At 37.7% G+C, this 25,001-nt stretch overlaps 1 protein-coding gene across 2 annotated transcripts in view; it reads right to left on the bottom strand.

The window, feature by feature from the left end:
* hop (tyrosine-protein kinase hopscotch) overlaps positions 1 to 25,001 on the bottom strand; it is a 188,161-nt gene that overhangs the window by 154,058 nt on the left and 9,102 nt on the right. The window lies entirely within an intron of this gene.

The raw sequence follows: 25,001 nt of genomic DNA, 5'->3' as shown, positions 1-25,001 counted from the left end.
TATTAAAAGAAACTACTCGCGGTATTAGGACCTTTTATATAAGGCTTATATATATATAGCCCACCCAAAATCAGGCTTACATAAGCTGTTATAATACCAAGGTTGAATAAGAATTGGTGTACCATAGTATAACCTTATTATAAGTTTAATTGCACATATAAATTTGCTTGGACTTATAATATGACACCATCTGACTTCAAATTCCTTTATTCATATTCATGTTGTTGTTCATGTTGTTGTATTTACGATAACGACACTCCCCGAAGCCTTTGGGGAATGTTATCGATGTTGGTGGTCCTTTGCCGGATATAGATCCGGCACGTTCCGGTAACAAAGCACCATTAAGGTACTAGCCCGACCATCTCGGGAACGATTAATATGACTACATTAAACCTTCTAGGCCATACCGCCCTCCCCACCCCCTAGTTCCATGAGGAACTTGGGACAGTCAAAGCCTCGCCTGCTAACTATGTACATGATATTTGTAACAGGATTCCTCTCGCCAGCCCCGAAAGCATCATGAAAATAAAACACATACGAAAAACTGGAAAGAGGTTCTCAGACAGTGCGGAATGTAGAGTTTACATCTTTCATGGGTGCTTTAAAAGGACAAAAAGTAGATTTCCTTATTGAAAATAGTTTTATCGGCGTTCTTATTTTGCAAATAAAAAACCATTTACCTCAAACATATTACGAAAACTTATAGACTATAGTGGCGTTTTATTTGTCATGTATCCCTTTTAAATTAAAACACAGATAGCATCTGCTAACTATTTATTTTTTATTTTTTATGAAATTGGAGTAAAAATTAATTCGAGTTTTTTATTCTGTTATATCTTTTATGAATAAAATTAACAAAACGCATAAAAAGTTGCCTTAAACTTTTAGCTTTTTTTTCTTAGCCTTAAAATTCTTATTTAGCCTTTCTTAGTTTTTTATTTTTGTAAATCTAGCCTTTTAGCAATTTGAAATAATTAGCTAAGAAACTTCGAAATGCCCTTCATAAAGGCTGCTTAAACTAGATTTCTTATTTTAGCCTTAACAAAATCAGTTTGCATGATTTTAAACAAGTGGGCATATATATTTTATCGAAGTAATGTGATGTGATAAGTTAGACCTAAAATTTAGAAACAAAAACTTCAATTCAATTAATAATTCTGAAAAGAGGCCAATTCTGAAGGAGTTGCCCCCAAATCTTCCTTAAAATAAGAACGGGTGTAACCGAACATACCTAGGGTAACCCTGGAATGTGTTTGTATGACATGGGTATCAAATGGAAGGTATTAAAGAGTATTTTAAAAGGGAGTGGGCCATAGTTCTATAGGTCGACGCCATTTCGGGATATCGCCATAAAGGTGGACCAAGGGTGACTCTAGAGTGTGTTTGTACGATATGGGAATCAAATGAAAGGCGTTAATGAGTATTTTAAAAGGTAGTGGGCCTTAGTTCTATAGGTCGACGCCTTTTCTAGATATCGCCATAAAGGTGGACCAGGGGTGACTCTAGAATGTGTTTGTACAATATGGGAATCAAATGAAAGGTATTAGTGGGGGTTTTAAAAGGGAGTGGGCCTGAGTTGTATATGTGAAGGCCTTTTCGAGATATCAACCAAAATGTGGACCAGGGTGATCCAGAACATCATCTGTCGGGTACCGCTAATTTATTTATATATGTAATACCACGAACTGTATTCCTGCCATGATTCCAACGGCTTTTGATTTCGCCCTGCAGAACTTTTTCATTTTCTTCTACTTAATATGGTAGGTGTCACACCCATTTTACAAAGTTTTTTCTAAAGTTATATTTTGCGTCAATAAACCAATCCAATTACCATGTTTCATCCCTTTTTTCGTATTTGGTATAGAATTATGGCATTTTTTTCAGTTTTCGTAATTTTCGATATCGCAAAAGTGGGCGTGGTCATAGTCGGATACCCGCCATATTTTATACCAAGATAAAGTGAGTTCAGATAAGTACGTGAACTAAGTTTAGTTAAGATATATCGATTTTTGCTCAAGTTATCGTGTTAAGGGCCAAGCGGAAGGACATACGGTCGACTGTGTATAAAAACTGGGCGCGGCTTCAACCGATTCCGCTTTTTTTCACAGAAAACAGTTATCGTCCTAGAATCTAAGCCCCTACCAAATTTCACAAGGATTGGTAAATTTTTGTTCGACATATGGCATTAAAAGTATTCTAGACAAATTAAATGAAAAAGGGCGGAGCCACGCCCATTTTGAAATTTTCCTTTATTTTTGTATTTTGTTGCACCATATCATTACTGGCGTTGAATGTTGACATAATTTACTTATATACTGTAAAGATATGCAATTTTTTGTTATAATTTGACTTAAAAAAAATTTATTTTTAAAGTGGGCGTGTTCGTTTTTATTTAGCATATATATATAGGAATAAGAGTAACGCTCTTGCCAAATTTCATCATGATATCTTCAACGACTGCCAAATTACGGCTTGCAAAACTTTCAAATTACCTTCTTTCAAAAGTGGGCGGTGCCACGCCCATTGTCCAATATTTTACTAATTTTCTATTCTACGTCATAAGGTCAGCCCACCTACCAAGTTTCATCGCTTTATCCGTCTTTTGTAATGAATTATCGCAGTTTTTGGTTTTTTCAAAATTTTCGATATCGAAAAAGTGGGCGTGGTTATAGTCCGATTTCGTTCATTTTAAATAGCGATCTGAGATGAGTGCCCAGGACCTACATACAAAATTTCATTAAGATACCTCAAAATTTACTCAAGTTATCGTGTTTACGGACGGACGGACGGACATGGCTAATTAAATTTCTTTTTTCGCCCAGATCATTTTGATATATAGAAGTCTATATCTATCTCGATTAGTTTATGCCGTTACGGATTACCATTATGCGAACAAAGTTAATATACTCTGTGAGTTTTGCTCAGCTGAGTATAATTATTGACAGTTCCTCTGACCAATTGTTTGGATTACTACGAACAATAATGGAAGCATTTAGCTGACGATGAAACCTTTCTGTCATTCCATTCGCTTGCGGATGGTATGTAGGAGTTGTTATTAACTAACTTCAAACATAATTTGCCATTTCACGAAAAATGTTTGAAGTAAATTGTAGGTTCACCTTGGTCACTCGTTGTTGTTATTGTTGTTGTTGTTGTACCGATAAGGACACTCCCCGACAATCTCGGGAACGATTTGTTATGAGCACATAGACCTTCTAGGCCATTCCGCCCTCCCACCCCCTAGATCCATGAGGAGTTCGGGGTCGCCAGAGCCTGTTAATGAAACAGGATTCGCCACGGATAGGTAAGGTTGACAATTGGATTTGGATAAGCTATGTATTGCGCTGGTAACCTGAAAGGGCTGCGCTACACAAACCCTTTGAATCCGGTATTTTAGTCGCCTCTTATGGCAGGTATACCTACCGCGGGTATATTCTAACCCCCTAACCCGCTGGGTCTTCGTCACTCGTTATATGATATGGTACACCAAAACGTGGGATATATTGCTTAATAAACTTTTAAACAATAGATTTTGCTGTAGCCTTTCTTAAATGATACGCTTCAGGCCATTGCGTTGTTAAAATATAACGAAATCTATTCGACATTGGTAACGGACCGACTATACGTGTATATACATATATGACTAATTCTTCCTTTAGGAATTCCTATTTTTATAATTGGAGAATTAAAATGCTTATAAATCTTTGAAATCTGACATTTAATATATTTTGGTAACTCATTTACTTTTTTCTCATAAAAGGCCAGAAGTATTTGGAGGTTATGAGTCGTCGTGTAGCCTTGATACCTGGGTGGCTAATATTATTACAAATACCTCTTTCCCTAAACTGTTTGGAGTATAAGGTCTGGGTTTCTCAATATACTCTTCACAATAAATGGTTAAATTCGAAAACGGTGTTTTGACTTTTACTATTTTATACGAATATTGTGAGTTTTGAATAAGACTTTTTAATTCATAATTTTTTCAATTCTTAAGATTAAGTTCCTGTACTAGTACATCAATCTCTGAGATTCTCTAAAGTGCCTCTGCGACAACATTATCTTTCCCAGAAATATGCGGAATATTGTTAGTTAATTGTGATATATACTCGAGATGCCTAATTTATTTATTTATTAGTCTACAAATTTAACAATTAATCAGAATAAATAAATAAACTTTTTAAATAATATATTGTTATCTTTTTATAATGCTCATGTATTGATGCGCTCAGTTCAAAGAAAATATTGTAACGAATGTTAGCAGCACTAAGCGATGCTATCGTCTCTAAGCGATGTTAAGCAGTGACGTGAATTCACATCAATAATTCAATCATTATGTATCTACATAAACGAATAAATAATTGCGTCTACACATATGTACGTATACGAGCAGCGGAGCGGCAATGCACAAACACATGCATATATCTTATCTGAGTTGTGACAAGAGAGAGCAATAATTTGTGCACGTAGTTGTGGCTGGCGATTTTGTAGCCGAAACTAACTAGTAACTTCTGGAAATCGAAGAGCCTAGAAGTATGCAGCGTAAACTATAAAAGCGGGGCAGGCGAGTAAGAAGTAATTCAGTTTGAATCGAGCTATCAATCAGTTTGATTATTAAGCCAGCGAGTAGCAAAGTATACGTGTGATTCTGAAGTACTTTAATAAAGGCCATTTTTCCATTCTTCAATATTGGAGTTATTTATTCAACAGTTTAGTGATTCGAACTTAGCGGAGGATTGCAAATAAGAGGATTTGCAGCAAATTCGTTACAATTGGTGTCAGAAGTGGGATTTGTTGAATTGAAGATCCAGCAACTAAAGAAGGAGTTGGAGAGCCGTGGATTGAATACAAGCGGCGTTAAACTTGAACTTCAGGCACGGCTACGAGAGGCAATGGAAGGAAAAGGAATTGATGTGGAAGAGTATGACTTTCATCTTGATGGCGAGGAAATAACAAAAATGGAAGAAACACCGCAGACAATGGCGAACATAGACTTGAACATGATTTTGGCTGCAATATCTGCTCAAACATCGACAGTGGCTTCTCAACTGGAATCGCAAAGGACAGATATAACATCTCAACTAGAAGAACAGAAGACGTATATGGTATCCCAGATGGCATCACAAGAAACGCGTATGTCAGAAATGTCGACACAGATTACATCGAAGATGGAAGCACAAGAGGCACGGATATCCGAAATGTCGGCTCAAATTTCAGCACAGATATCATCGCAGATCTCTGCTCAACTGGAAGAGCAAGAAGGACGTATTTCCTCGAAGTTGGAGGCGCAAGATACAAAAATTTTACAGTTTAAAGAAAAAATCGAGGCCGAGGTGGATGCTTTGAGAGGACGTATCGAGCAGTTGCAACTAAATCGCCCAGCAGTTTCAACTAGTAATCCAAAGGTAAAAACACCATCCTTTGACGGTTCTGTTCCTTTCCAGGTCTTTAAGCTACAGTTTGAGAAGACCGCAGCAGTGAACCAATGGAATGCTGAAGATAAAGTTGCAGCTCTGTTCGTGGCACTGAAAGGGCCTGCCGCGGAAATCTTACAGACCATCCCAGAGTACGAGCAGAACCACTACGAAACATTGATGAGCGCTTTAGAGAGACGTTACGGAAGCGAGCATAGGAAACAGATATTCCAAATTGAGTTGCAAAACCGCTACCAAAAAGCAAATGAGACATTGCAGGAGTTTGCTTCATATAAAAGCGGGGCAGGCGAGTAAGAAGTAATTCAGTTTGAATTGAGCTATCAATCAGTTTGATTATTAAGCCAGCGAGTAGCAAAGTATACGTGTGATTGTGAAGTACTTTAATAAAGGCCATTTTTCCATTCTTCAATATTGGAGTTATTTATTCAACAGTTTAGTGATTCGAACTTAGCAGAGGATTGCAAATAAGAGGATTTGCAGCAAATTCGTTACAATATCGATCTTGCCCATGGTTCAACAAAACTGCTCGTGATATAATCTGTAAACGTAACAAAGCCTATGAAGTATGGAAAAGGAATCGCACAGATATAAACTGGCGTTCATATACGAATATACGGAATGTAGCTACTGCAACTATAAAACATGAGAAGCAGGCATACTTTCGAAAAATTTTAAATTGTGAACATCCTAATAATGTGTTGTGGCGTAACTTGGAAAGTTTTCGTGTACATGTTAAAGACAATCCTGATTGCTCGCTAGACCCTGAAGATCTGAATGCAGTATTTGTTAATTGTGCTAACTCTTCCAATGACCCAATCACCCACCCGATACATTGTCCTGTGACTTTTTCTTATAAATTAGAATTTTGTGGGGTGTCGGAGTATGATGTGGCGAGATGCATTTATAAGATACGCTCAAATGCTATTGGTGAAGATGGTATTCCTGTAAAATTTATAAAAATTGTTCTTCCATAGATACTGCCAGCCCTGACCCATATTATCAACCACTGCATCACAACCTCGTGCTTTCCTGATGTCTGGAAGATCGCATCTGTCATTCCAGTAGTCAAAAATAAGTCCGCCAGCTGTCTAAGTGATTTTCGTCCCATAAGCATCCTTCCTGCGTTGTCGAAGACCTTTGAGAGTTTGTTATCAGAACAGATTCATGCTTATATTGATAAGTTTAATCTACTTTCCCCATACCAGTCTGGATTTAGAGCAAAGCGTAGCTGTTCAACTGCAATAATCAAAATCTTGGATGATATTCGGGCCCCCTATGACAGTAACAAGATAACAATGTTGTGTCTGCTCGAATTTTCCAAAGCGTGTGATTCTGTCAACCACACGTTGTTATGCATGAAGCTAAAGTCTTATTTCGGTTTTGTGGACTCTGCTTTAGGTCCCATGAGGAGTTACTTGGGTGGTAGAGCGCAACGAGTGAAGGTGGGATTGCAAGTCTCTAGTCTTAAGATGTTATCTAATGGGTTCCCCCAAGGTTCTATACTTGGACCGTTATTATTTAGCCTATTTATTAATGACATATTTACCACCTGTGTGCATGCTCAAATGCAAGTTTCTGAACTTTGTGCCAAGTTTAATATGGATTTGTCAGCTATTTCGTCTTGGGCGCAAAAAAATTATATTTCCCTTAATAGTGAAAAATCTTATGTGTTACCTATATCTAAAAGGCAAATTAACTCTTCAAATCTACCAGCTTTATACATCAATAAGTGACTTAAGGACGTGTCTAAACTAAAGAATGGGGGGAGTTCTTATTAACTCTAGTCTGTCTTGTGATGATCATATTAAAGCTGTTATCAGTAAAATTTACTACACTCTACGTAATCTACGAATGTCTGCCCCCTTCACCCCACTTGGAATAAAGAAGCGGCTTGCTATACAACTAATACTACCAATTATCTGCTATTCGGAATGTATATACAGCAAATTAGATTCAAAATCGGCACATAAGATTGATGTCGCCTTTAATCATGTCACGCGGTATGTCTTCGGGTTGGCTAAGTATGATCATATATCTGCGTGGCGAACGAGTCTCTTGGGTCGTGAAATACATATCTGAGTATCTTAAGGCAAGAAACTGTATATTTCTGTGTCGTGTGATTGCTGATAAAATGGCTACTTATTTATATAACAAGCTAACATTCTCTAGATCTGCTCGCATAAATGATTTGATCGTGCCCAGCTAAAATTATCTAAACTCTGCAAGACTTTTCTTTGTCAATGCTATCCGCATTTGGAACTCTATCCCCAACTCGGTTCGCAATAGCTTAAGTAGAAGCAACCTTAAGAATGTTATATTTTCTTTCTTTGGTAAGGTATATACAAATTAGAATCTGAGTTTAGCTACTTATAGTCTTAATCTGGCAACGTCAAACTGCTTGGTTGTGTTTTGTTTTATCTGTGATTTTTTAACTAAATAAAAATTATTTGTGGATATTTTTCGAATTTTTGCGTGTTAGTTTTGATTTGAAATATCTTGTGTGCTGCAGTGCTTTGCTCAAAACAATAAATGTGTTTGAATTGTGCTAAATTTATTCAAAGCTACATGCACTAAATTCTTTGCCTTTGCATATTTTACTTTGTTGCTTTTTGGCGGTTTTTTAATACTGAAATTGTTGAAATTGTTAATTGTGTTTTTCACTCTTTCACAGCTGTTGCCCTTTTAGTAGCTGTTATATATACAGTGACTTTAAAACTGTTTCGCTGTTGTCAGCAGTGTTGCCAGGTGATGAAAAAAAAGAAGCTAGATTGGCAAAAAAAAGGTTAGAAAAAGCTAAATTTAGAAAAAAAGAAGCTAAAAAAAGGCCAGAAATTTTTTTGGTTAATTCATAAATTTTTTTTTTATACTTTAGTTTACACATTTGTAAATAAAAACTTATAAACATAACTTAAACATAACTTCTTGTTTCAAAACATATCAGGCACATTTTCCTTGACTAGCACATGGAATTACTTTAAATGATTGCATATGTGTATATACACAAAAAAAAATATTACACACTAATTATTTATATAAAATATTCCCCGTCTGAAAAATCAGAAGAGCTTAATGCGGCAGTTACTCACGAACGTACGTACCAAAAGCGTGTCAGCTGACACGACCTATCTTATGAGTGTGCAATGTAAACGAAAACTCACCGACGTGCAACGCCCGTACGTACGTAGCCCGGAACGTAGAAATCAAAACAATTTTGATTTTTTCCGTAAGAACGTGTCAGCTGATCGATCTCTCACTAGACTGAGTTGCCTAGTAGAATTTTGTGCGCTAATTTTTGACCGTTTGCAGTTTTATGCAAAAACACCTAATTAAATTTGAAAAATTGTGAAAATAATACGAAATAATTATGTAGAAGTGCAGATTATAAATATGTAATATATTTATATTTATTTAATATTAATTCCAGCCTTTTACAACATCAAAAATTAAATTGGAATAAGTTCATGTTTCCATAAGTATGCATGCAAAATGGTCAATGGCAACAGTGCTTATCTGTAAACAATACACACATAAATATGTTATGTACTTGTACACAGACGCACACATTGATTACTACGGGCTTGAGGGTTCGGTCAAACGTGTTTAGTACGACAAACGTCCGTACGTACGGCTCACGTCGGTGGGTAATTGCCGCTTTAGTCTGCGTATAAAGTTTGGCTATTTACCATAGATATGAGATCATCGGTAATTTCAAAATCATTACAACATTTAGATAAGCGTTTTAACGAGCATCTAATATTAAGCAGCGCATTAAGCATTTTAAATTTTTAGTTTGTTCCTTAATTTAGTTTTCAGAATTTTCATGCCACTAAAAATTCTTTCAACCTCCGCGTTACTGAGTGGTAATACTAAAAAACTAAATATGAATTCGACAAGTTCTAAAACAGGTGGTTCGTTTAATGCATTTTTATGTTCTCCGACTTCCGACCAAAATTCCATGGTGGAGTGTACATTTTTCCATTGTATAGTTATAAGTTTTCGCCACTGCAGCTCTATTAATGCTATTTGACTTGAAGAATAACTATACTTCTCTTTTTCAAAGTAAGAAGATACATCTGGCTTTGAAACTTTCAACGAATTTTCAGCAGAAGAAGAATTAATCTTTTGTAGAGAACTCATATTATTAGGTATTAGGTGTTCACAGGAACTATTGAAATTATTTTATTTTAGAAATTATTAAAAATACATTCGGATTAAAAAAGGCTAGAAAAAAGTCACGAAGCTAAACCTAAAATTCCGAGGCTAAAGGCAAAAATAAAAGGCTAAATCTAGCCTCGAAAAGGCTAACCTGGCAACACTGGTTGTCAGTGAGTTCTAAACTTAATAACACAATCAGGGCTGTCCAGTCACACGCAATAATTGAAATAAATTTTCATAATATAATTTAATTAAATTTATTCTTTAATAATGTCGTTTGAGTGTGTTTATGAAAACTGCTCAGTTAAAAATGAACCTGAGCGTCTAGCATGTTGGTTATGTGATAGTGTCGCACATGTTGAATGTGCTGGATTTATCGGAAGAGTGGTTGACTATATCAACAAGGGAATAAGGCTTCGCTGGGCATGTCCTAAGTGCAGGGCGACTGACGTGGAGCTCCACAAGTTGTTTAGTACCGCTCGAAAGGCATTAGGAGAGATTGGAAAAGAGCTCCGAATCTTAAATAAAAAGTTTGCTAAGCATGAAGAGGCCTTTAAGTCCTTTAAGTGCCTTGATGCGTCCCCGAAGCCCGCAGACAAGAAAACCACAAAAAAACCCACGTACACGGATGAAACCTTGACGATTAATCCGGTGTCAGCCTCTGCACCTGCAGCGTTGACTCTTCGTAACTCCAATGACTTGCTCGATCTTAAATCACCATGCCTTGAACTAGGTAATGACACTAGGCGTATGACCAGGTCTAAAACGGCGTTAGTTCAAGAGAACATTTGTAAGGACGCTGGGGCTTCGTCCACGTCTACCTCTGCCTCGATTCAAGTGACAGTTTCTGATGCTAATTTTGCATCTACTTCGACTGAAATTCCTGCAACCCGCCCCACTGATCAGATATTAGAGCAAAATAATCAAGAAAAAACTGCTCCTAGTGCTGTCGTAATCCCTCCTAAAAAATCGATATTTATATCGCGTTTCTCTAGCGATACTTCAGTCGAAGACGTGAAGCAGTACATAACGTCTCGGTTGAAGCCCAGTGAGCTAATTATTCGGAAATTCAAATTTAGAGAAGAAAAGAAGTATATCATATTTTAAAATTAATGTCTCTTGGGAAAGTTTTGTAACGATTTTAGATAAATATTTTTGGCCGAATGGCGCACTCATTCGGGAATTTGTTCGGGAACAACCTCGGAAAACTGTTCGAATTCCTCAAAGTTCTGCTCCAGCTTCAAAAAACTAGTTTGTGATTTTAGCACTACTTTGTACTATCAAAATGTAAGAGGATTAAACACAAAACTTACTGACCTGTTCCTTAAGAGCTACGACCTCCCCTACAAGGTGTTGGTTTTCACTGAAACCTGGATTAAGCCGCACGAGTTTAGCTCTGAAATCTTGAGTAATAGTTTCGAAGTTTTTAGAAATGATCGTCTGAACAAAGTTGGTGGAGGAGTTTTGATTGCTGTTGATGCCAGCTTTTCCGCTGAAGAAATTCTGATCCCTGAAGCCGATAAAATCGAATTTCTTTGTGTCCGAGTTAAACACTTATCCTGTTATACTTATATTACTGTAAGCTACGTCCCTCCGCAATCTGATCTACAGATATACTGAAAACATTCATCAGCTATAGGGTCAGGGTCTTGTTGTTGTTGTTGTTGTAGCGATTAGTTACTCCCCGAAGGCTTTGGGGAGTGTTATCGATGTGATGGCCCTTTGTCGGATACAGATCCGATACGCTCCGGTAACACAGCACCATTAAGGTGCTGGCCCGACCATCTCGGGAACGATTTATATGGCCACATTAAACCTTCAGGCCATCCCTCCCTCCCCACCCCCAAGTTCCATGAGGAGCTTGGGGTCGCCAGAGCCTCGTCTGTTAGTGAAACGGGATTCGCCGCTCGAAGGTGAGGTTGACAATTGGGTTGGAGAAGCTATATATTGCGCTACACAACCCTTCTTTAGTTAATGTAACCTGGAATATAATTGACCGTTTATTGGTTCCCCGTTCATCTAGAAACATCTTCAATGAGTTTTTAAACGACCTTGCGGATATGGGGCTTTATCAAGTAAATAGTGTTTTAAATAAGTTTGGTAAATGCTTGGATCTCGTATATGTTAGTGATGTTTCTAAACTCGCTTTGGTTAGATGTGACCCATTGGTATTGCCCGAAGACGTGTATCACCCACCATTGGAGATTATTGCTGAAACATCCCGACAACTAAAACATGGTGTTTCCAATCGAAACCGACTTCGAAATGAAAGACAAGGTATCCAATATAATTTGGCCTCAATATGACGGAGATGAAGAAAGCGTACTGCATTTCACTAATGTGTTGCACCGCATTTTTCATACTTGCGTTCCTCAAACTTCTCGCCCTAGAGCACCACTTAAAACTGCCTGGTGCACTAGAGAATTGAACTACTTAAAAAATAAAAAAACTCGCTGGTTTAAGCGATATAATAAATCTGGCTTGTCAAGAGACTATGGGGTTATTCTATTTTACGTTACAAATATAATTCTCTGAGCAAGATATGCTACAAGAACTACTTAGAAAAGCTAAAGCTTCATCTTTCTTCCAACCCGAAGTCGTTCTATGGTTTTGTTAACTCCAAACGTAAGACTACTGGTTTTCCTTCTGTCATGAAATTTGACAACATGATTTCGAGTGATGACGTCATAATTGCTGATATGTTTGCTGATTTCTTTAAATCAAACTACTGCGAGTCGGCTTCACGACAACCCAGACCTCCACCTGGGTTACCAATACTTGCCTGTGTACGAGTTCCTTTAATATCTGCTACAGATTTATTTTTAAATCTAGAAAACCTGAAGACATCTTATTCTAGTGGTCCTGATAAGATTCCCACTGTTGTTCTGAAAAGTTGCGCAGAATTTCTTTATCAGCCCTTAACTAATATATTTATCGCCTCTCTAAAACAAGGAATATTTTCTAGATTCTGGAAAGAATCTTTTATAATACCACTGTACAAAAGTGGCAGTAACTCTTGCGTAGCAAACTATAGAGGAATTGCAAAACTTAGTGACATACCGAAGCTTTACAAAACAGTTAGCTCACTCACTATATCCAATAATCCACCCGTCTCAGCATGGGTTCTGCAGAGGTAAATCAACCGAATCAAATTTGCTTGAGTTCACAACGCAAGTCTCTAGAAACTTTAGAAATAACCTTCAAACAGATGTAATTTACACAGCAAGGCTTTTGATAAAGTTTCTCATACAATTCTTATAAACAAACTTGATTGTATGGGCTTCTCATCAACGTTTCTAGGATGGATCTCCACTTACTTAACAGGAAGGAAGCAAAAAGTGATCTTTAAAGACGCCTCATTGCAATTCATCAAAGTTACATCTGGCGTACCTCAACGAAGCCATCTTGGGCCGCTATTGTTTTTATTATTGATCAGTGATCTTCCAAGTATGTTAACTAGCTCCGAGATTGTGATGTACGCCGATGATGTAAAGTTCTTTAGACCCATTCAAAACCCTGGAGACAGACTACTTCTTCAGAACGATTTGGATAGCTTAGTTCAACGGTTCAAGGCCAATGAAATGGCCCTCAACCTAAACAAATGAAAATTCATGAGTTTTACTAGAAAATCATATCAGGTACATAATTATTCGATAGGTGCCTACCAGCTTGAGCAAGTTACTAGATTCATCCATCTCGGTGTCACAATGGACCCCAAACTAGACTTCAAATATCATATTGAAACTTGTGTGACTCGATCTAGAGGTGTGTTAGCTTTCATTAAACGATGGTCAAAAGAGTTTATGGACCTTTACGTCACAAAAGCACTCTTTACTGCCTTACTGCGATACGCGTCAATTGTTTGGAACCCACGGTATCAGATTTATCGTGACAAGCTGGAATCGGTTCAAAAACAGTTACTGCTTTTTGCATTAAGTCCTTATAGTGGGATCCTGCAAGGAATCTTCCATCCTATAATAGCCGGTTGAAGCTTATTAAGCTTCCTTCCCTTGAGAGCCGCAGGGAAACGTTGGGTGTATTGTTCATGGTGAAATTATTGGGAGGGATCGTGAATAGCCCATTTTTACTTAGTGAGATAAAGATTTATGTCCCTATGAGATCTAATTTTGAAATGGACGAAGCTTTCCGTTGTTTGTGTCTGGATTTCAACAAGCACTACATCAATTTCGATATTTCAGACTCGCCTTTCTAATAAAGAAAAGTATACTATTTAACCTAAATTAGAAAATGCTTATCTAATGCAAGCACAGGCAAATCAAAACACATAAAAGTGTGGTAGGATCATACCCCTAATAAATACATTACAAAAACGTACTGGTCACTGCGTCATCTACAACATATATTACATCTCACGAGAGCCGCCTACTGGGCAAACAACTCCCTCATGAGCATTTCGCGTTGGCTCCTTTATGAGCGCTTCATGTCGGCTCCCTAATGGGCACACAGCTCCTTTCTGAGCAATTCTCGTCCTCACGACGGCTGCCTGCTTGGGCATACGTATAAGAATTGATGCACAACAATATATTCTTCTTATAAATTTGTAGAATAAATATGTTATTTATATCGCATATACTACATAATTTAAGTAAATTGAACATTTTAGTCTGTATAAATTTTTAAATTGTAGACTAATAAATAAATAAATAAATATCGCGAGTTAATATCGAGCTCAAGGCCTAACAATAATTATTTTATCATTATTATTGTTATAATATATTTTTTCTTAATTGAAAAAATTTTAAATTAGAATAGAAGAAAGAAAAAATTTAGACAACTACCAAAGCTCGTTGTATAGATCCATTTCGGGAACTGCTAAATTCCTTCATCGGCAACGTAGCAGCGGCGCCTAAACGTTGCCGATGAAGGAATTTAGCAGTTCCCGAAATGGATCTATACAACGAGCTTTGGCAGTTGTCTAAATTTTTTCTTTCTTCTATTCTAATTTAAAATTTTTTCAATTAAGAAAAAATATATTATAACAATAATAATGATAAAATAATTATTGTTAGGCCTTGAGCTCGATATTAACTCGCGATATTACAAATCAGTAGGCCGATATAACAACATAAATAAATAAATAGTATAGTCAATCATTGTTGTTAAATGTCCTTGTCACAATTCTTGTTCAACTTATATATTACCACTGTTATTAGTTTATTCTTAAATGCTTACATGTTTTTTCAAATTGTACATGTAATAATATATTCATTTTTAAGTTTTAAGTTTTAAAAATTATACCCATTAATATGTAACCATTGTTGCACTATAAAAGATCATACAAGATCTTATTGTACCAATACTGTCAATAAATAAATGAAAAATGAAATGAAAATGAAATATAGTTACGGATTACAGATTAATTACAGAAGCATATAAATTGAACAAAATTATATTATAAAATATGTATATACATATATTATTAAATCAGTTGTCGGGATGGACTGTGATGCCGAGCAACGGGAATTGATTATTAGTGCTGTCGGAATGGACGTGATTTCGAGCAGCTGATGTATATTTGACACACAACAAGTAGGGCTGCGATGTGTGGGAGGTTGGAAAGGACGTGATTCCAAGCCAACCACCCAAAGTTACTGGAGCTGGTGATAAGAGTGGGAGGTTGGAAAGGACGTGATACCAAGCCACCCACCCAAATCATTGCGTATTTAAGGTAGTCAGCAGATATTTTTTTATTACGTGGAGTGAGTCACACGTATCAATGTTTTTGTTGAAGTCAGTACACACACAGCGAAGAGGTTCGTGCATTTCAAAATTCGATCTGCATGTGCTTATATGAAGCGGTTGAAAATGTCTAGATGGTCTAAAGGGAACATTAAATAAAATTTCACCAAGCAGGAAAGGGCTATTTACCATCCCTCTAATAAGTTTTACTACAAATAACACACCTGCCATCTCAGGAATTGCTTTTGAACCGACTCTAATTTGTCGCAGTGCGTCTGGTAACGAGGGTTCCAGACCATCGTTTGACGAACGCCAAAGTCCCTTTGGCTCTGTTCACGCAACCTTCTATGTGCAATTTAAAGTAAAGTTTAGGGTCAATCGTAACGCCAAGGTCAACAAAACTAATGACTTGGTTAATTGTGTAATCATCAATCATATACTCGTATGATTGGTATGATTTTCTTGTAAAGCACATGAACTTGCACTTCGGCAGGTTTAGTGACATTATATTTACAGTACACCATTCGACTAGGCTATTCAGACCCGATTGTAGATTTGATCTATCCAGAGGTGAGCGGATAGGCATAAGAAGTTTGACATCATCAGCGTACATTAGCGGTTGCAGTACTTCAAAACATTTGGAAGGTCGTTAATGAACAGCAGAAGCAGCAGTGGACCAAGGTGGCTGCCTTGAGGAACACCAGAAGTAACATTTATAAATTCTGACTTACAGTTATTAAATATAACTTTTTGTTTTCTATCCATCAAGTAAGAAAGACATCCAAGATAGAAACAAAGGCGGGAAGCCAAAACGATCGAGTTTAAACAGAAGAAGTGAATGGGAAACTTTATCAAAAGCTTTACTAAAATCAGTCTAAATTACATCAATTTCGCTATTAACCTTAAATCCGTTCGGCACATGAGTTGTGAACTCAAGTAAGTTAGTCACGGTACATTTACCCGAGCAAAAACCATGTTGAGACAAGTCAATGGTTGAGGATACCCTATGATCTAGTTGCTTTGTGACGATCGATTCAAAGAGTTTGCGAATAGCACTAAGCTTTGTTATTCCTCGGTAATTTGAAACACATGATCTATTCCCATTTTTGTAAAGTGGTATTATAAAAGACTCTTTCCAATTTCTGGGAAATATCCCTTGCTTTAGGGATGCGTTAAAAAGACATGTAAGAGGTTTATACAGGAATTCAGCACACGTTTTTAGCACAAGAGATGGAATTTCATCAGGTCCGCTAGAATAGGAAATTTTTAGGCTTTTAAGATGTCTTAGTACGTCTTCCGTATAAATATACGGAACAAACGCTTAATTAAGCGACGACAGTTTGAATGGATAGTTCAATGGTGGAGTCATAGGCAGTGGAGTAATAAGTTTTAAAGGTGGCAAACATTTTGGCAATTTCTTTGTCATCATTAGAACTTAGATCATTAAACTTTATTACGGTTGGAAACCTCTTGATTTTTTGTACGTTTGTGATCTGTGTACACAATAAAATTTCGCACTTCCAAAAAATTTCTAAAATGTTTCATAAATTACTAAAGGTTCCCAATCAAATGCAATATACTTTGATTGACTGTTGGATTTATACCTTCAGACGAAATATTATAACTTAAGAAATATATATTCGAGACACCAAAAACACACTTATTATGATTAATATTAAGTCCGAAATCATGAAATTTTTCGAAAATAATTCGAAGGTGTCTCGAGGTGTTCTTCTTCGTCTAAACTTGCTACAAATAATCATCTATGTATGTAAATAAACACAAAATCCAAATTCCAAAAACTTCATTCATAAATCTCTGAAATGTTTGTGCAGAATTACGGAAATCAAAAAGGCATTCTTCCAAACTCGTACAATCCAACAGGAGTAGTAATAGCAGTCTTACAAATATCTTCTTCTTACATTGGTATCCGATGATAGGCGCCTACCAAGTCAATCTTCGAAGAAATACTTTTATTTCGGAGATTCATGTTGTACATTTGTATATACGGACGGCATAATAACTACGAATTCCACAGCTTTTGCTGTTATGGACTCCAATGATGAAACCATTTCAGTTGCGACACATGCTAACCTTCTGTTCCGTCTACACGGCTGAAGCCTATGCTGTTCTGCAAGCAGCACAATATGCTCTGCATTCTGGGGTGAAACACGTTATATGCACGGACAGTTTATCTACCATTCGGTCAATACTCAACTCATCTAACAAAAACTATTTAATCCCCTCAATTCGCAGCATTTTGGCACTAGGAAACAACTCAATAAAAATCATGTGGGTTCCAAGCCACGTTGGAATACCAGGTAACGAAGCTGCTGACGAAAGAGCCAAGCTAGCAGTAAACCAACCACTCATAACAATACCTTTCATGTTGAAAGAAGACGTCTATAGACTTGCGAAAGCACATATTTCTAAAGCCAAGCTCGAGGAATGGAAAAACATCTATAACCACTACTCAGCCATTAATGTAAGAGGTCAGAAACCAATCTTCCCAAGAAGTGCAAAATGTAAGGACATCACATATTTTTGCAGACTAAGAATTGGCCATACGATATCTACACATAGCCATATTCTCACGGGTTCCGGAACTCCACAGTGTAACTTCTGTAACGCTGCCGCAGTCTCCGTCACCCACCTACTTGACAACTGCCAATATTTTGCGACTATACGGGCCAACATCTTTGGTAGAAACATCCCGTCGCAGGCATTAAAAAGCTGCGACTTAGAATCCATCAATATCATAGAATATCAACAAATTCCTCTCATTATTTGAGCTTAAAAAGCTAATTTAGAGTTAGCTAGATTTAAGTTTATAAGTTATTGTATTTTACAGTAATAACACACATAGTACAAAACAATATATACATATGGTCATATCAATTTATCTAAACTACTATTCCGAATGTAATAACCAGAGAGCCGAAGGTGGCAACACTAGTGCTCCTGTCCAGTGTAAAGCAGTGAATTGTCGCTCCCTTTTATTTCATTTCATTTATTCAGAGAATATACATTAGTACAGTAAGACAAATTGTCTTTTGTAGTCCAACAAACATAATTCATAACGACTAAAGGGAATCATATTACAAAAACTCAATATAACGTAAAGTCAGAATATTTAAGTGCATGTTACCGATATGGAAAAAATAAATAAATATATGAATTAAAATATGTATGATACAGCCTTGTCGAGGCAACGGAGTTAAAGTTAGGCACAACTAGATTACTTGTCCTGGGAGACCTAGTGAATGTCAGTTTCTCGAAAAGATATGCTGGTGATTTTGTGACAATCAAGCGGTACAAAAAAATCACACTTCTAGCTTTTTGGTAGTCAAATATGTTACATCCTAATAGTTTGGACCTCCAAGCCGAAATATGATCGAACTTTCGTAACCCGAAAAAGTAACGAGTTACATGATTAAAGGCGTCCTCAACTTTGTGTGCAGAACATGAGTCCAACTTGTTATAAACGAGCTCTGAATAGTTTATTATTGGCAAAAGAAGCTGTAGGGCCAGCTTTCTTCTAATATGCGGAGGTGTGAAATATATAACAGCCCTATTCTGTGCACTTGACAAATTCACCATCTTGCCTATTTGTCAAGTTTGACAATTTATCACGTAATTGCTATTCTATGTAAAAAATAAAAAGCTTTTTCGCTGACAAATTGTCAATAAGTCAAACGCTCTTGATAATTTAATTTATACGGATAAATTTAAATTAGAATTCTGTTATTGTGCTATCGAGACAAAATGGAAGATTTATTACTTTTGCTTTTATTGTGGGAAGATCCTCCTGGGGTTTTTGGGGGTAATTTCGGGATGGTTTTTCAGACTCCCTCGGGGTCCTCCGGGGTCATTTGGGGGTCGTTCCGGGATCTTTCTGGGGACTCTCTCGGGGTAATTTGTGGTCTTCCGGGATGATTTTGGGGACTCCCTCGGGGTCATTTAGGGGTCGTTCCGGGATGGTTTTGGCGACTCCTTCGGGGTTTTCCGGGTTCATTTCGGGTCGCTCCGGGATGATTTTGGGGACTCCTTCGAGATTATTTGGGGGTCATTCCGAGATCTTTTCGGGGACTCCCTCGGGGTCATTTGGGGGACATTCCGGGATGGTTTTGGGGACTTCATCGGGTCCTCCCGGGATCTTTGTCATGCCCCCCAAATTACCCCGAGGGAGTCCCCAAAACCATCCTGGAATGCCCTTAAATGACCACGACGGAGTCCCCAAAAACATCCCGGAACGATCCCAAATGACCCCAGGAAAGCCCGAGGGAGTCGAAAAAGACCCCGAGGGCGTCCCCATAACCATCCAGGAACGACTCCTAAATGACCCGGAGGACCCCGAGGGAGTCGCCAAAATCATCACTGAAGACACCCAAATTACCAAGAGAGTCCTCAAAAAGATCCCGGAACGACCTCCAAATGACCCCGGGAGGACCCGATGGAGACTTCAAAACCATTCCGGAATGTCCCACAAATGACCCCGAGGGAGTCCCTAAAACCGTCCCGGAATGATCCCCAAATGACCTCGAGGGGGTCCCCAAAACGATACAGGAATGACCCCCAAATGACCCCGAGGGAGTCACCAAAGCCATGCCGAAATGACCCCCAAAAAACCCAGCGGATTATTTTTTCCTATTGCCATTTCGGGGATAGAGACATATCGTTCCACTTTTGATTTCCTTGAAAAAACTATGATTTTAAAATATTTGTTACAAAAAATAATGAACCATATTTAATTCTTACGTTTTTTCCATTTCCCGATTGTTGCACTAAACGGCTGATTTTGGTTTAGTTTATTTAGTTCACCACAATATGGTGAAAAGCACAGGTCGTAGAGCTCTTTTTAGAGTTGTCAAGTTATGCACAGAATAGAAATATTTGTCAACATGTTAAAAATCTTGATTACGTGTCAATTTGTCATTTGTCAAGTGCACAGAATAACGCTGTTGTTGTTGTTGTTGTAGCGATAAGGTTGCTCCCCGAAGGCTTTGGGGAGTGTTATCGATGTGATGGTCCTTTGCCGGATACAAATCCGGTACGCTCCGGTACCATAGCACCATTAAGGTGCTAGCCCGACCATCTCGGGAACGATTTATGTGGCCACATTAAACCTTCAGGCCATTCCCTCCCTCCCTACCTCCAAGTTCCATGAGGAGCTTGGGGTGGCCAGAGCCTCGTCTGTTAGTGAAACAGGATTCGCCGCGAATAGGTGAGGTTGACAATTGGGTTTGGAGAAGCTATATATTGCGCTAGCAACCTGAAAGGTTGCGCCACAAAGCCCCTTGAATCTGGTATTTTAGTCGCCTCTTACGACAGGCATACCTACCGCGGGTATATTCTGATCCCCTAACCCGCTGGGGTAGAATAACGCTGTAATAATAACTAGTATCGCCTGTTGTCGAAATTCGACCAACTTGTATTTTTTTAACTCAGTCTATGCATCCAGTGTTGGAAATATAGCAAACTGATCTAACTTACTTAAATTTTTCATTAAAATTTTGAATTCGATCTAAGACGTTGTACTTTTTGATCGTATTTTCTTAAATTTTGTACAAACTATTTAAATGTAATTATAATGTTTTGGTATCGAGCTCCTTAAACAAAAATATAAAAAATATGTAAAATCAAATGAAATTGACATAGAATTATGGTGAAATTACTTGAAATTGAGTTGAAAAATAGCTTTTTCCACATCACCCGGAAGATCGCCGTTGGCGCGCTACTGAAGTTAGTTTTGAGTGCTCGGTTCCCCAGTAGGCCTATATCACCCATTTACTTCAAAGTGTCATAATTCAAAAAACACGAACTTTTAGTTAAAAACGAAGAAATGTGCTAAAGGAATTTATCCCATTTCACGCCACCCGTTAGATATGCAATTGGCGCTTTACCGAGTTAAATTTTGTATAAATACATATGCAATATGTAAGTGTGACACAAAGCGAAAATTTCGAATAGAATAGAGGATAAATAAAAATAAAAAAATTATGTAATGAAAAAGAAGGCAGAGTTTGCTAAAAATAATTTTTAATGAAAGAAAAAAAATAAAGTACTTAAAGTGCGAAAAAATTAAGTGAAGTGAATAAACAGTTCCATAAGAACAATCGTGATAGCATTGGTGTGTTGGCTGCCGAAATCGGTGCGCTCAAAGCTGCAGTGAGTTCGTGTACTTTGCCCCCAAAACACAACAACGATGCTATGGTTACATATGCAATGGATCTATGCACTTTCTCGCCGGTGCCTTCTGGCTCGCATTCGCAGTGTACGGGTCCCCCTCTAAACACTCCTCTAGAAGGTTCACAGCTACATATAGCTGATAATGCATCGGCTATGCTCACACCTACACCCCTCTCTGTGCCTATCCCACCATCGTTTTCGTCAATTGTTTTGTCACCGTCCGCTGTCTGCAGTGACGCCAGGCTGTCTACTGTTGAAAATTCTGGCGCCGCTAATTCAAACAATTTCACCGCCGCCGATAAAGTACATACTGTCGTCCCACAGACTAATAATGATGCCGTCGACACCTCAAGTACCTCTTATGCTGTAAATACCAATGTTAAGCCTTCGACTGCTAATAACATTTCTGTTAACCTTAATGCTAAAGACGTTACCAATAAAACTGCAAAAACTGCACATGCCCACGCTGCTGCTGAACACATAGCCGCTGATAAGGTAAACACGAATGCTAAACCTACACCCTTGGCTCAAGTTCAAATTACTGCTGTTAATGATATAACAACCATTAATAATGACAATGCTGCTTCCAGCTCCACCTACACTGGTGGTGATTCTACCTCCGCGGCTGTGCGTTTGCCAAATGTTGACAATGCGCAACCGAGGCAGGTGACTGCCGTGCCGCCTCGCAGGACAATTTTTGTATCTCGTCTTCATTCTTCGCTTATGGAAAATGATATTATTAAGTATATAGAAGATAAGCTAGACCTTTCACAACCTATTAAAATAGGCGTTTATAAATTTAATTTTAGATATGATAGGGATATTTCATCATTTAAAATATCAGTGCCAGACGCTTATTTTGATAGAGTTCTTGAACATACATTCTGGCCGGAACATTCAGTTGTGCATTTGTTTACAAAAAAATCTAACGCCGCAGGAGCTTCAAAAAACTCAAAAATCCCTGCGGAAACAGTGAAAAAATAACCATCACGTACCAAAATGTTCGTGGCCTAAGATCGAAATTAAGTACCTTTTATCTGAATAGTTTTATTTTTACTTCTCAAGTTATAGCTTTTACTGAAACCTGGTTAAAAGCTGACAATTTTAACTCTGAACTCTTTTCACGTAAATATGTAGTTTATCGGCGTGATCGTGAATCTAGAGCAGGTGGTGTCCTTATTGCTGTTGACTCGACGCTTCCATCTGAGTTGCTGCTATTGGACACCACAAATGACATTGAATTTATAGCAGTAAAGCTTGCCTTGCACAATTTTAGTTTGTTTATCTGCTGCTCGTATATACCGCCACGATCGGATATACACGTTTATACATGTCATAGCACTGTTATTTGCAGTTTGTACTCGCAATTGCGAGACAAAGACCGCCTAGTAGTTCTTGGTGATTTCAATTTATCATCAGTAAATTGGATCAATACCATCGACTCAAATTTCATGACTCCCACTACTCAGCACGAGTTTTTAAACAGCCTGCTAGATACATCTCTTCTCCAAATTAATAATGTTTTAAATTCCAAAAGGAAAATCTTAGACTTAGTTTTTACAGATGATTCTGCGGGTATTACTCTAACCCGAACTCCCCCATTATCCCTTCCTGAAGACCCTCTTCATCCTACGCTTGATATAGTACTGGATGTTGTTCAACCTGTGATGCTCGATGTTTCTAAGCCCAATTCCCGACCCCGGTCGAGATGTTTTTCAAAGACGAATTTTAGTGAGCTCAATAATTTGATCTCTGCCCATGACTGGTCGAGTCTTTATACGTGTACAGACGTTGAAACAGCGACTTCCTTGTTTTATAGTTCTCTTGATGCTTTGTTTGAAAGCTGTGTCCCCCTTCGTTATTCCAGTACCACCACGGGTAAACCACCTTGGTTCTCAAAGCAACTATTAAGACTTGATAATATTAAATCTAGACTCTATAAGCGTTTCAAAAGATCTGGTAAAGCTATTGATTTATCTAAATATTTAGTGGCGCGCTCCAATTTTCATCGTCTTAACCAGCAGTGTTATAAAGGTTACTTATCATGTTGCAAATTCCAATTTACTAATAATCCGAAACGTTTCTACAGATTTGTTAATTCCAAAAGGAAAATTTCTGGTTTCCCATCTACTTTTATTTATGGGTGCAAAAACGCAAATTCTGATCACGAAATCGCTGATTTATTTGCTGAATTCTTTAAATCAACCTATTCATCCCAATGTGTCCAGTCTAATCTTTACCCATATTGCTTGGAAAGTTCTAATAATATTTTAAACCCATTTATTGATAAAGATACTGTTCTTAATAAACTTCTTGCATTGAAACCGATATCTTCGCCGGGTCCGGATGGTGTTCCTAGTTGTGTACTTAAGTACTGTGCTGTCAGCTTATCAGAGCCTATCTTTAAATTATTTAAACTGTCTCTGGAATCCGCATCATTCCCATCTATTTGGAAACAATCGTTTATTATACCTTTGCATAAAAAAGGTAGTAGGTCTAATATTGAGAACTACAGAGGCATAGCTAAGCTCTCAGCTATCCCTAAAACTTTTGAGCAGATAATTACATACCAGCTTCAATACTTGTGTAGCTCTTTAATATCACCTTGTCAACATGGTTTTGTTCATCGGAGATCAAATACTACCAACTTGCTTGAATTTACGTCTTTTGTTATGAATGGTTTTTTAGTTTGCAAACAAACAGATGTAATTTACGCCGACTTTAGTAAAGCATTTGACTCTGTTAATCACGAGCTCTTAGTTACCAAACTTGATCTTCTGGGTTTTCCAGCGCCTTTATTAAGTTGGATTTCAAGTTATCTTGAAAATAGGACTCAGCGAGTTTTCTTTAACAACAATCTTTCAAAGTCGTTTGATGTAACTTCTGGCGTGCCCCAGGGTAGCCATTTGGGTCCATTACTCTTTAACCTGTTCATTAACGACTTACCAAAGGTTATATTACATTCTAGAGTTTTTATGTATGCAGATGATGTAAAACTTTGTTACACATATCTGCCTTCGAACTTGTTCTGTTTTAATCAGCTTCAGGCCGATCTGGACTCATTTCAAAGCTGGTGTACTGCAAATTTACTTTTTTTGAATTACTCTAAATGTAAGCAAATGACTTTTCACCGTGTGAAGCCGGTCCTATCATCTTATACACTTAACGGCGACCCCTTGGAGCGGATATCTATTGTTACTGATCTAGGAGTTATTTTTGATCCGAAATTAAGTTTTACCACACATATTTCAACCGCTATAAACAAAGCAACTGGTGTATTAGGTTTTATCAAACGTTGGGCTAAAGAGTTTGATGACCCTTATTTCACAAAGATCCTTTATACCTCGCTGGTACGTCCTATTCTCGAGTACTGTTCATGTGTCTGGTCTCCGATCTATCAAATCCATGTTGATCGGATTGAGTCGGTCCAGAGACGGTTTTTAATTTTTGCATTACGAGGTCTCAACTGGGAATCAAGTACTCATCTTCCACCATACAGGAATAGACTTCTTCTAATTAATTTGC

This window comes from Eurosta solidaginis, chromosome 4 (genome assembly GCF_040869045.1).
Source record: "Eurosta solidaginis isolate ZX-2024a chromosome 4, ASM4086904v1, whole genome shotgun sequence".
NCBI lineage: Eukaryota > Metazoa > Arthropoda > Insecta > Diptera > Tephritidae > Eurosta > Eurosta solidaginis.
Note: the sequence above shows the minus strand (reverse complement) of the source record. Positions and strands in the feature narration are given on the sequence as shown.